This window comes from Littorina saxatilis, linkage group LG8, assembly GCF_037325665.1.
Source record: "Littorina saxatilis isolate snail1 linkage group LG8, US_GU_Lsax_2.0, whole genome shotgun sequence".
NCBI lineage: Eukaryota > Metazoa > Mollusca > Gastropoda > Littorinimorpha > Littorinidae > Littorina > Littorina saxatilis.
In genome coordinates this window covers 17471240-17483509 of record NC_090252.1, presented here as the reverse complement: position 1 = coordinate 17483509, position 12270 = coordinate 17471240, and the positions used below count along the sequence as shown (strand labels likewise).

Genomic DNA, 12270 nt, shown 5'->3' with positions numbered 1-12270 from the left:
ATCTTGTTAAATGTACATACTCATTTGTTTGACGTGAGTGTACAACGGTAGTTATATATAAAATTGCCAGGAGGGAAGACAGCGGAGAGCGTCATAATAATGACAGCTAAAACAAAACCGTGTGAATGACGTTTTCTAGCCAGAATCAGGAGCCATTTATCTTTATGAGAGTGTGTACTTGTTTGCCCGCCACGTTTGAATGCAATATTTTCGAAAAATCGAGTCAGGCGGAATAATGCCCACTGCTCATGTGTATTTAAGCGCTTAGCAACTTGATGTATACATTTGTTTGCGTTTTGTAATTGTAAAATATGTTCAGTCATTCATGGTTATTATTTTAACAGGCATACGTGTTTTTGCAACACTTAATACATGTTCAGAAAACAAGGCAGCAGCTTCGTCAATGGACGCATTTAAAACTGTGTTCAATACAATAAAGATCAATTTTTTTGGTTCAATTCAAACAAAAATGTATCAATATCTAATTTGGCATTATTATATAATATAGTCTTTTTAAACTGACCTTTTTTTTAATCTCTGTTAATTTTACACATGGTACAGAATGGTCACTACAAATTACCACAAACATGCGAGTATATATATATATACTTACCTTGTGTAAGTTGAAGCTTGTTTCGGATTTGGCCGATACATGTTACAGGAACGTTTATGTCAAGTAATAGAAGAACGCGCATGCGCAAGCTCACTCTTCAGAACATTTATAATACATACAACATGTACACTAATTAATTATTCTCCGTCAAGAGAACTAGACTATAACGTAACCCAAGGGCTGGGATTATGATTCCACAGGATTAGGGTGGGACTTGACATAAACGTTCCTGTAACATGTATCGGCCAAATCCGAAACAAGCTTCAACTTACACAAGGTAAGTACTCGCATGTTTGTGGTAATTTAGCCTCAACATGCCAGGACGTTTACGTCAAGGAATGTTTAGAGATATGTGTACATGTTTATCACCACTGTAACCTTCCAAACTGTCAAGTTATATTCTTTGACGAAAGCACTCACCTCAATCTTTCTTGATAAAAGAGTCAAGTAAGACTTGACCCATGTTAACGGAAGGTGTCTTTTTGTAAAAACGGGCAAAGGTGGACTCCGACGACCATCCGGCAGCTTTCATTATGACATCAATTGGCGTGCCCCTGGCAGCCGCTGCCGACGTACTTGCAGATCTGGTGCTGTGAGCCGTGAACAAAGAGGTATCCACACCTGCTCTACTCAGAGTGTCTCTAATCCACCGAGCCAGTGTATCTTTGGAAATAGGTCCATGAGGCTTTTGATAACTTACCAACAGTTTATCTGTGTCTCTCAAGTCCTTTGTACAACGTAAATATTCTTTGAGCGTTGCAATTACACACAGGTTAGGATTTTTGTCAAACGACAATAACTCAATTGGAGCTACATGTTTTCCTTTCTTTGATTGTTTCATCACGGAGTTTATATGAAACACACACTTGTAGCCTGTAAGTTTCATCGGCGACAAAGAAAGGGAGTGAATTGTCTGACACCTTTGTCCGGATAGGATAGCGATCAATGTAGCTAACTTGCTTGATAATTCTTTTAAAGTCAATTTTCCCAATGGGGTAATATTCTCTAGATAAGAGAGAACTGTGTCTACGTCCCACGTAGCAGAGTACTTAGGGAAAGATGGTCTCAATTCAAAATCCCCTTTACAAATCGCGTAACCAATCTGTGTTCACCAACAATGCCACAGTCTGCTATTTCAAGGTAGCCTGAAAGCGCTGATTTCTCAACACAGATACTACTATAACTCTGTCCAGCAGCAAACAATGTTCCCAGGAAATTTACTGTATCGATTACAGAAGGGTGAACCGGATCAATGCCTCTTTTACTCGCATACATTTTCCACTTTTTGATGTATACGGCGTACAGTTTAGCTGTCCCTGTTCTCCAGGATGCGCAGACCACTGAGGCTGCTTGCTGCGAAAGTCCTCTGCTTCTGAGTCTACCCCTGATACTTTGCAAATAAGAATTTGCAGTGTTTTTCTGAGCCGATGCTCCATGTTTGGGTTTGCAGGCATGTGAAGTAGATTGTCCCTTGCTGACACAAGAACTGGCTTCTCTATCAACAGACTCCCTAACCGAGGGAACCAGGGCTGCCTTGGCCAGTATGAAACCACTATCACACCTTGTGCTTTGTCCTTGTTTATCTTTTGTAGTACCCTGGGAAGTAAACAAAAGGGTGGAAAAGCATACAATGGCAAACCATACCACGACATGCTAAGTGCATTGACACTAACCGCTTCTGGATCCTGCCGATATGCTACGTATCTGGGGTACTGACGATTAATTCGGGAATCAAACAAATATATCTCTGGCTCAAACTCAAGTATTTTAAAGAGCGTGGTAGAGTAAATTCGAATTTAACTTCCTCTCAGCATCTAAATTCAGTTTTCTAGATTCTTCATCAGCTTCGACATCCAGGTATGTACGCAGTTGTCACCCACATGTCTCTATCTATACAGAAGTTCTACATTTCCTTCGTCACAGCATTACACTGAGCTGAGTGATTAGTTCCCATGTTAGCTATGCATGCCACATCTGTGGTATTATCGAGCATAAGTCGAATGTGAATACCCTTCTTGTCACTCGCGAAAGCCTTCAGAGCAAACAATGCAGCTTGCAGTTCTAACACATTAATGTGCATCTGTTTTTCTGTCTGTGTCCAGTGCCCACCTGTTCTGCCCTCAGTACTAGAACAACCCCATCCTGTTATGGACGCATTTGAATGGATAACAAATTCTGGCTCTCCTGGTGAAACCTCAACCGGGCTATCAGCTACTAGAATGTTATCTCTCCACCATACCATGTCCCGTTTGACTTCCTCTGAGAAAATCATTTCAGCATCATAGTTTCCATGGTTCTGTTTTAATGCCACAATTTTGTCATTTTCCATGTTTCTGTACCACAGAGCCCCATATTTCCCTCCTTGAAAACTAGCCACTGCCATGCCAATCAATTTAGCAAGCTCTCTAATCTTTCATCTCCCTTTGTCCAGTAGACTATTGGCTAAACCACGATCCTGTCCTTCCTTTCTTGAGTCAGCCTCACTGTCATTATCTCTGATTTGATTTCAAACCCTAAATACGTAATTTGGTGGGGAAGGCCTGATAACTGATTTGGTGGGATGGATGACAAACCCCAGTTTTTGAAACAAATCAATTGATGTTTTAACATTTCTGATGCACTCTATCTCAGAATCACCGATCAACAAAGTGTCGTCTATAAAGATGGTGGAGATAAACCCTAAGCTATGAAGGTGGGCCATCACAGGTTTGAGAATCTTGGTAAACAGACGTGGGCAACACGCCAATCCATTAAGAAAACCCGTAAACTTATACAACTTCCCCTTCCAGAAAAACTTCAGGTACTCTTGTGATTTTTCATTCACATGAACTGAGAAGTAAGCCTCTTTTAAATCCAAAGAAGCAAACCAACAGCATTCTGTCACCATGCAGCGCTAAAGCATGACGTAATGTTTCCATTTTTAAATGATGATACTCAACTGTCTTATTCAAGTTCTTGAGGTTAAGGATAAGGCCTTATTGTCTTTCTTCGGTCTCACAAAAATAGGTGAGATGTATTCACCCATACTATGACTGCATTCAACAACTACTCCTTTTCTTAATCAGCTCCTCTACTTCTGCGTCAATGACCATTGTCTGTTCTTGTGAAAACTTAGGTTGAAAAATCTCACCACTATGCACAGGCACTTCTGTAAAATCAATGTTTACCCCTTGCACCATACTAAGGACAACCTTGTCTGAAGTCAATTTCTCCCACTGTTCTATATTTTCCCTAATTTGTCCTGCTTTAAATTTGTCTTTCAGATCATTGACGGAAATGTTACTGGCGTCAGTCGGCTCGTTAATTGTTTTTGTACGTGTGACCTACTATATTTGAGTCAGCGTGTGACCAGTCGGGATCGTTACTTGTTTTGGCTACGGAAATGTAGTGCACGTTTTGCTGACGAAGTCAGTCACGATTTGCTGAAGCAGCCTCTTTGTTTTTTCAGCAGCTGTCTCGATTACAGCAATTACTCTGAGAGAATTCTAACTGTGCTGTACCCAAAAGAGCAATGACGTCACCATTTGCTGCGAGACCCTCGTTTGCCATTTTTAGCACTACTTCTTTGTCAAGATCGCCGGTCGTCTGGTTTGAAATTTCCAGCATGTCCGAATGAAGCTTGTCGCATTTACTAGTGCAGCGGAGGCTTTAGACAACAGTTTTTGAATGTTGTACAGGCGCATGTCATTTTTCCTTGCATTCCTGTCCACACTCCCCTTGTCAATTAGCTCCTCGTTTAAATGAGGAGCTTTAATTTGCTTGCAATTATCTGACACCAAGTGCTTGTCTAGTTTTTCTTGCAATTTCTGGTCTGACATGCGGACAGTGAATCTGTTTTCAACGATGTTTGCCAATTTCTCAGCAACTGGGGCCCCATCTTTTTCTGCCAGCTCTAGGTCTAATTCCAGAGTGTCCAGAATATTAGGTTTACTAGTGCTACTGTTAGCTTTTTTCACCACCACTTGAAAAACCGCTTTCCTCCTCTTCCTCCTCGCCCCTGGCGAGCTCATTTGTGTCTTCTTCGCTGACCCTGTCAGCGACAATGCCAGAGAAGTTTCCGACCCTGTCGGAACTGGCTTCATTCTCGTGTTCAACACTCGGCTGTCACTCTCTTCTAAATGATGCATCCTTTTTTCCATACTATCAAATCGTCGCATCAACTCCGAAAAACCTCTCTTGCACTCCAGAGTTATCGCCACTACGTGACAAATGTGCGCATTCCTTTTCGTTCGCTATCTGAATCATCATGAAGGTCCGCCATTGTCTCAGTTCCGCTGTATGCGTGGACGCAAATACTGATGAAAGAAAACCATTGAGAAATACAAACCCAAAAACTGTCACAATACACAAAACAGTCCTAGCAACACATTGAAGTGCAGCTTTCCACAAATAATTACACACACAAGAAGGATGTAAGCGATAATCCAAGAGATGAAAAATATGTCTGGTAGTGAAGCACTGCGTGCGTATTCAGTGAGCTTGCGCATGCGCGTTCTTCTATTCCTTGACGTAAACGTCCTGGCATTTTGAGGCTAAATGGGGGGTAACACTACTACTTCACTAATTAAGTTTATACTCGTAGTCAGGACCAGACCAGATTTTATTTCTGCAATACGTGTGAGCTCAGTAACGAGCTGGTGCAAACTTTTTGTGTGTATTAAATCAAGAAAGTGGGGAGATGGATTATTCAAAAAAATCTTCGTTAAAGTCTTCAAAAATTAGAAATGTATGTAGTGTTCTCATTACTTGCTTTACAGACTCTTCAAACAAGTACCAATAATCAACCCGAAAATCTGGTGGTCGGTAAAATTAACCAATCAACACAGTTTTTTTCAATAATTTAATAGTTTCTACCCAGACTGCTTCAAGACCTGGAATTAACAGGTCAGGTCTTGGTTTGCAAATACAATCGTTGTTCACGTAAACAGCTACCCCTCGATATCCATCTGGCCTATCAAAGCGCACTGGGGGATGAAATCCTTTATACTGTTCTGTAGTTTATGAATGGAACATCTCAATGTGCTGGCTGTGATTTATATCTGGTATGTTTGTGCTGTTCTGTGGTTTATGCATATAACGTCATGGTGTTTTGAAGTGTATGTAATTGTGGAGAAAAGTGCACTACACATACATTTTTTTTGTATCTCTTGTTTTCCCCATAAGAACCTTGAAAGTGTACAAGAGGAGATACAGTACGGAGAGAAAGTAGGTCATTTTAAGCTGACCACGTTTGTGCAGCCAGATCGGAGTTTTACTCTATTCCTTTGCAAAACTCCGGTACCGAGCGAGTTAATTACTTTCACATGTGTTGCTGAGGCGGGCGTGGCTGGCCCTGGGAAGCCGAGCTGACCACAGAGGGGCCTTTGTTCTAGTCCTCCCCTCCCCTCCCGCAACTGGACTTTACCCCCCCCCCCCCCCCCCCATGTAGCTGTAGGAAATGATTTGAGTTGAAGGTTTTAGAGTCTTCTTTGCCCTACCTTTTCTTGTAACGTTTTAATTACATTGTTTTTGGATACAACAAATAACGTCCCTTTTTGTGTTAGGACCATCTTTGTTAAGTTTTACAGTCAGTTTTTATTAAGGTTTGGTGAAGAGGGGCGTGTTCTTTTTACCCTCTCTTTCCACCCCCTTTAGTTTGTTTATTGCTAGGCTTGACGTTTCCTGCTGCTATGCTCACAAACGCATACTCTCCCTCTCTCTCTCTCTATTTTATCTTGCCATTCTTTTCCTCGGTATCCCTTTCATTCGTATATTCAATACATGTATTCATTTATTCAGTAGAATGTAGGCGCTATGTTAATCATATATGTGGCTAATGCGAATGTATAAAGACGGATGAAACCGGTGTGTGCCGACGTTTTTGTTATGGAAACGGCCGTTGTTGCTTTGAGCACGCAGCGTTTTTGTGGGTTTTTTATGGGCATGGATTTGCCGTTTGATATGAACGTCTAGCGTACGTTTGGTGTATTAAAGAAAAAGTATTTTTGTGTGTAACATAATTGCTGTCTTTAAGAGACATTGTGTAATTGGAAGTTTTGCAGTCCGTCTGCGTTTTTGTCTACCTACAAGTGTTTGGTATCTACGGGTACGTTGTGAGGTTTGTCATTTAATGACATATGTTTGTACATCATTTTTCATGTGGGTTTTCTCAATAGAAGAGCTTTTGTGTATATTTGAGGAATTTAACTTCAGTTCGTAAGGAGGCTGGCAGCAGGCTCGGAGCCCTCCACCTCCCCTCCCTTTTGCTCCCGCGCTGCCAGAGCGGGATTCTCATTGGTCCTGCTTGGGTGACGTGGGAGGAAGCCCCATTAGCTATAAAAGCCGCTGTCCTCGTGAGGTCAGGGGGGAAGTGCATCAAGCCAGGCAAGAGGCGAGGGAGTCTATGCAAATGCTTGGTGTCTTTCCCCGGGAGAGATACACCGAGTTGGGCAAAAGGTGCGGGAACCTATGCCATCTGCTCGGTGCCTCTCCCCGAAAGATACCTTGAGTTGGGCAAAAGCCGGGTGCGGGAACCTATGCCATCTGCTCGACAGTGTCTTTCAGGAGTTGCGTGTGGTTTTGTGCCTTGGTGCTTGACCACGTCCTCAAGTCGCAGCTCCAGTCCCAACCAGCAATAGTGAACAGTGCGCGCTGTTTGCTCGGTTACCACAAGGCTTATTAGAGTAGTTTTAAGATTGACATTTGTGACCCTCCACCACGAAATGAGTCGCATGTCACCTCGCGCGGTTCTGCGCTAGGCTTAATATCGGTCCGGGGAGTGTCTGGTAACAGTGTCAGGGTCACCTTAGTCACAGGCTTATAACTCAAACAGTTTTTGCTCTCCTCTGAAACGGTTTTTATCACTGGATAGAGCATACACAACTCTTTAGGAAAATGTAAACATATGAAAATCATGCAAAGGTGACATGCGACTCATTCCGTGGTGGAGGGTCACATTTAGTGTAGGAGAGCATGCTGAGTTAATGCAATGTCTCTATAGATTTGACACAACGTGCATTGGCTGACTTTTGCGTGTGTGTTTGTGAACAGACCTAAGAGGAAGAACCTGTGAAGAGAGTATTCATGTACTATGAGTTTGATTGTCTTGATTTGTTGATTCGTTAACTTGTTAAAGTAACAATGTGCTCTGTTAAAATATGCATTCATAATATGACAGTCATATCTGTAGAATCCCATTATACTTTTTTTAATCACCAAGTACACACATGTGTTCAGTCTTTTTGAAATATTAAAATAGCTTGCAGTGAGAACAAGATATTGTGTTGTCAGGCTTCATTTGTGTGTGCGTGTGTGTGTGTATACGTGCGTGTGTGCGTAGGTACGTGCGTGCGTGTGTGTGTGTGTGTGTGTGTGTGTGTGTGTATACGTGCGTGTGTGCCTAGGTACGTGCATGCGTGTGCATGTGTGTGTGTGTGTGTGTGTGTGTGTGTGTGTGTGTGTGTGTGTGTGTGTGTGTGTGTGAATATACGTGCGTGTGTGCGTAGGTACGTGCATGCGTGTGTGTGTGTGCGTGGGGTGTGGGGTGGGTGGGTGGGTGTTCCAGTTGCTTGTCAAAGCGATGAGTCCTCCTTCTCAAACATCCGCAAGATACATCCATCATACACTTGTTTGTCACCACATATAGAAAATCAAACAGACTTAAGTCGAGTGAAGGATGCGGCGTTTTATTCAAGCAAAACAGTATTTTATCTGGCTATCAATGAACATGACTATTATAGTCATGAATATTTACATTCAGAATTGAGACACATTTCAAATCAGATAATCGTTTCTTCGACGAGGTGGTGACTACATCTTCATTTTGTTGAAAGTTGACTAAGTCGACTATACACCAGCGACTAATGAGATCACAATAACCAGGTACACAACTGTCCTTCCCTTACGTAATGTGCGTAGAAATGATAGGTCGCGTGCATGCTGTGTCTTCATTCAAGACAGTGTATGAGCCAAAGGGGTCAAGACTCTCAGGAAGAACTGTAATATTCAAATTAAACTGCTGACGTGTAATTAAAACCGATCCAGGGAAGTCTGTCCTGAAGTGTTCTGTTTTTCCTGTTCAAGCCATTCAGAAGATGAATTTGAATACTAACTTAACACAAACTAAACAAAAAAAAACCCACCTAGAATTGTCAATTGGATAATTTGCATGAACGGTGCAGAAATCTTCAATGACCAACGTACGGAAACAAAAATGAAAACAAGAGGAGATTTTTCACCGATTCGAACCAACATTTCCAGTCCCACCACATTAAATATTCCCACACCATCTGTATTCGTTGTCATAGTCTTGGAGAAAAGGATTTTTTTTATATTATGCACGTTTGCAACTGAAATACATACCAAAAAACCTTGAACGCTAAAATTATTTCGTCTGCATCGAACAAGGTGCACACTGTACTTGTGTCGTGAGAATAGGGTGACAGTGACTTACTGATGATTTTTCACCATGAAGAGAATTCCTAATTCGGCACTTGTACATTATGTATCCTTATCCGTATGTGTTGCAAGATCGTTTCTTTTCACATTACACCGGGTTCACCGCATACTTTCACCAGATGTGAACGTCAGCGAATCAGACTGAAACTTCGCGCGATAAAAACTCGCTGTGTCACTGAAGAGAGCGACCTTAATATTGATCTTCACGTCCCACCCCCATGTCAGCACTGTGGCACGTAACAGACCTTGGTCATTCAGGCATAAGTGCACGTGGCTGATTACATCAAATAACACACCCACCTAGGTAGCGCGATTCTTGCTGCTAGCTTTCCACTGGGAGGAAGCGACCCGAATGTCACAGCAGTGTAAAGTAAATGAAATAAACTTAACCTTATCTTCTTCTGCATGTGCATCACCTTGTAAACCACCATAGATTCGTCCAGGATTTCACATTGGATATTACTACAATTTTTTTGATCCATGTGACAATTTTGAACAACGTTTACTGGTTGTTGGTAACTTAGCTGCTAACTGCTACAGCCGTCAGACCAGGACTGTTTGTTTATTTGTTTATCACTCAAAATGTAACGGACCCAACAGGATATTTGTAATTAAAAGAATCACTGTAACTACTTGGAGGGATCGACGCTATTTGCATTTAGTCAAGTGTTAACTATATTGTGCGTGATGTAATCTCTGTGTGACACATGACAACTTCCTCTTACAACCACTATAGAAAATAATGCTGTGTTGAATTGAACTGAAAAACACAAACACACACACACACACACAAACACACACACACACACACATACACACACACACTCGCACACACACACACACACACACACACACACACACACACACACACACACACACACACACACACACACACACACACACACACACACACACATAAGGAAACGCAAGCAAACAACAACAAAATAACAACACACTTTAACACAGACTAGTTTAATCAGAGTTTAAACAATGGCTCCGTCAAGCAATTGGCAAGGGAAGACACATCGGTGCACTAGCCGTTATGTACAGCAAAGTAAACATGACATCATTTTCATAATGAAGTTGCACAAAGTGGTACGATGTTATCAAACCATCAAGATAACAAACTGTGAGCTCACACACACAAAAACGTGTCACCAACCAACCGAAACTACCCGAAAAGCGGCAAACTACTCATGAGTCACTGTAGGGATCTTTCTCTAAAGTGCTTGCTTCCCTTGATACTATAACGCAGAAGCCAGTACAGCCTTAATCGGTCTGCATTATATGTACTAACGTTCGTTGAAAATGGTTCAGCAATAGAAAGAAAAATACACCTGTTTTATTATTTGAAAACGTTTTTGTCAAAGAGCATGAGGCATTTAAGCGAAAGAAATAACTCAACAGTGTACGAGTTTAACTTACATTGGTGCTTATAAGTACATCACGAGTGCATGGTAGCTAGACTACAAACTGCACATTATCTTAGTTACATGCTAAACAAACGTCAACGCTTATATTATAAATACTTTATCATACTTTCATATGTTTATGCGTGGATTGATGTGTTTGGTCTGCTATACCAACAGTCGGTTGTTTCACAAATGAACGAGTTATTAGGTTAAATAGTGCATGCTTCATCGCAGCAAACCTGTTGATACAATAAAATGTATGGGTTGTTTATGTGACTAACACCATAGAACCGAGATAACATGCATGCATTGCCTGCTGTGCATTCTCAATGCCCATCCTAGCATAACCACGTCATGTCCTAAATAGACACTAGTGCTGGGGACAGAGAAACCAAGTTAGCATAGCATAGCTTAATGTCCACTAGAGTATGTAGTACACAAGTCAAACTGACTTGATGTGATCGTCTTCACTAGTTAATTATCAGAGCTCACAGAAAGAATGTTGCTAAAAGGCAATAGAGATTAGTCACTGTATGGCTAGTCATCAGTTGTACTTTCTTCCCTCTCAAGTCAATACAACACAGAGAACACTAGCGCCTGCGATCGGGTTGTATTATATTTAACACACAGTTACTAATATAAAAATGATAACGACATTCGGAGAGACAAAATAGCACACGTTTTATTTTATCGACAGGTTTGTTGTAATGAAGCATATGATATTTAACCAAAAACTCGTTCATGTATGAAACAGCCGACTTTTGGTGAAGCAGAACAATCAAACCAATCGATCCATAGATGACATACATACACATGTTAGTGCAATAAAGTGTTTATAAATTAACAGTTGTAGTTTATATCAATAGATAACTAAAATAATATGTTATCCGTACTCTAGCTACCGTGCATTCGTAATGTTCTTGTAAGCACCAATGTATGTTAAATTCGTCATGATCCTCTGCACGTACAGATAGGGAATACAGTGAGTTAACAGAAATAAAACCTTAAAGTGAAATGTGTAAGACAACAGGTGATTACTCCTGCGTTTCATTATGATTCTTACTAATACGCAGTTACTTCCCCTCCAAATGTGAAGGCAAATGGAAATTATTAGAACCTGCGAGTGGGCAGTATATAATGCACGGACGGTAGTTGAAACTATCGTAAGGACAAAACGAAGAGACCCCCCCCCCTCACCACACGTTTTGTTGGAAATAAAGGTTGGTAAGATAAAGCCGGTGGTGTCTCCGCTAATAGCTAATTCATGCATTAAGCAAGCGACATTTTGTAAAGCAGAATGTGTGATCCCAGACACACATTTATTCATAGAAGGCAAGGTAAGTAAAAACGAAACAAAAAACATGAAATAAAGAAGTGGAGATAATAAAGAAAGAAAAAAATGGTAAAGGTAAACCACCACCACCACCACCACCACCACCACCACTGTGACCAACAACAACAACAACAACTACAACAACAAGGTATCATATGTATTCCTGTGGGGCTATACCCCTCATACAAATGTGGGTTGTTTACTCCCTGGGTAAAGCGATCTGCCATACAGTAACTTGATACCCAAAATGTAAAACCCGAATAAACAAGGAAGCACACTTGAAAAAAGAAAAGGTCGCATGCATTTGCAAACACAGTATTAGCAAAGCATTTAAAATATGCGGACACAGTAGTTGGCTAATGTCCAACTACTCTAAAAGTTTCTGATTGTATGCTTGTTGGCAAGGTATACATATTTTAGCGTGTCAGTGAATCCTCAGAAAAGATCACTCCTTGAAAATCATCCGACACTTTTGT

The 12270-nt window shown here is 41.1% G+C and overlaps 1 protein-coding gene across 1 annotated transcript in view; it reads right to left on the bottom strand.

Annotated features, from left to right (window-relative positions):
* Nucleotides 1–10005: 10005 nt before the first annotated feature.
* Nucleotides 10006–12270, bottom strand: part of LOC138974136 (uncharacterized) — a 12405-nt gene continuing 10140 nt past the window's right edge. Inside the window, exon 6 of the mRNA XM_070346826.1 lies at nucleotides 10006–12270. This exon is cut by the window's right edge and continues 490 nt beyond it. The gene's annotated coding sequence lies outside the window, so the exon portion shown is untranslated.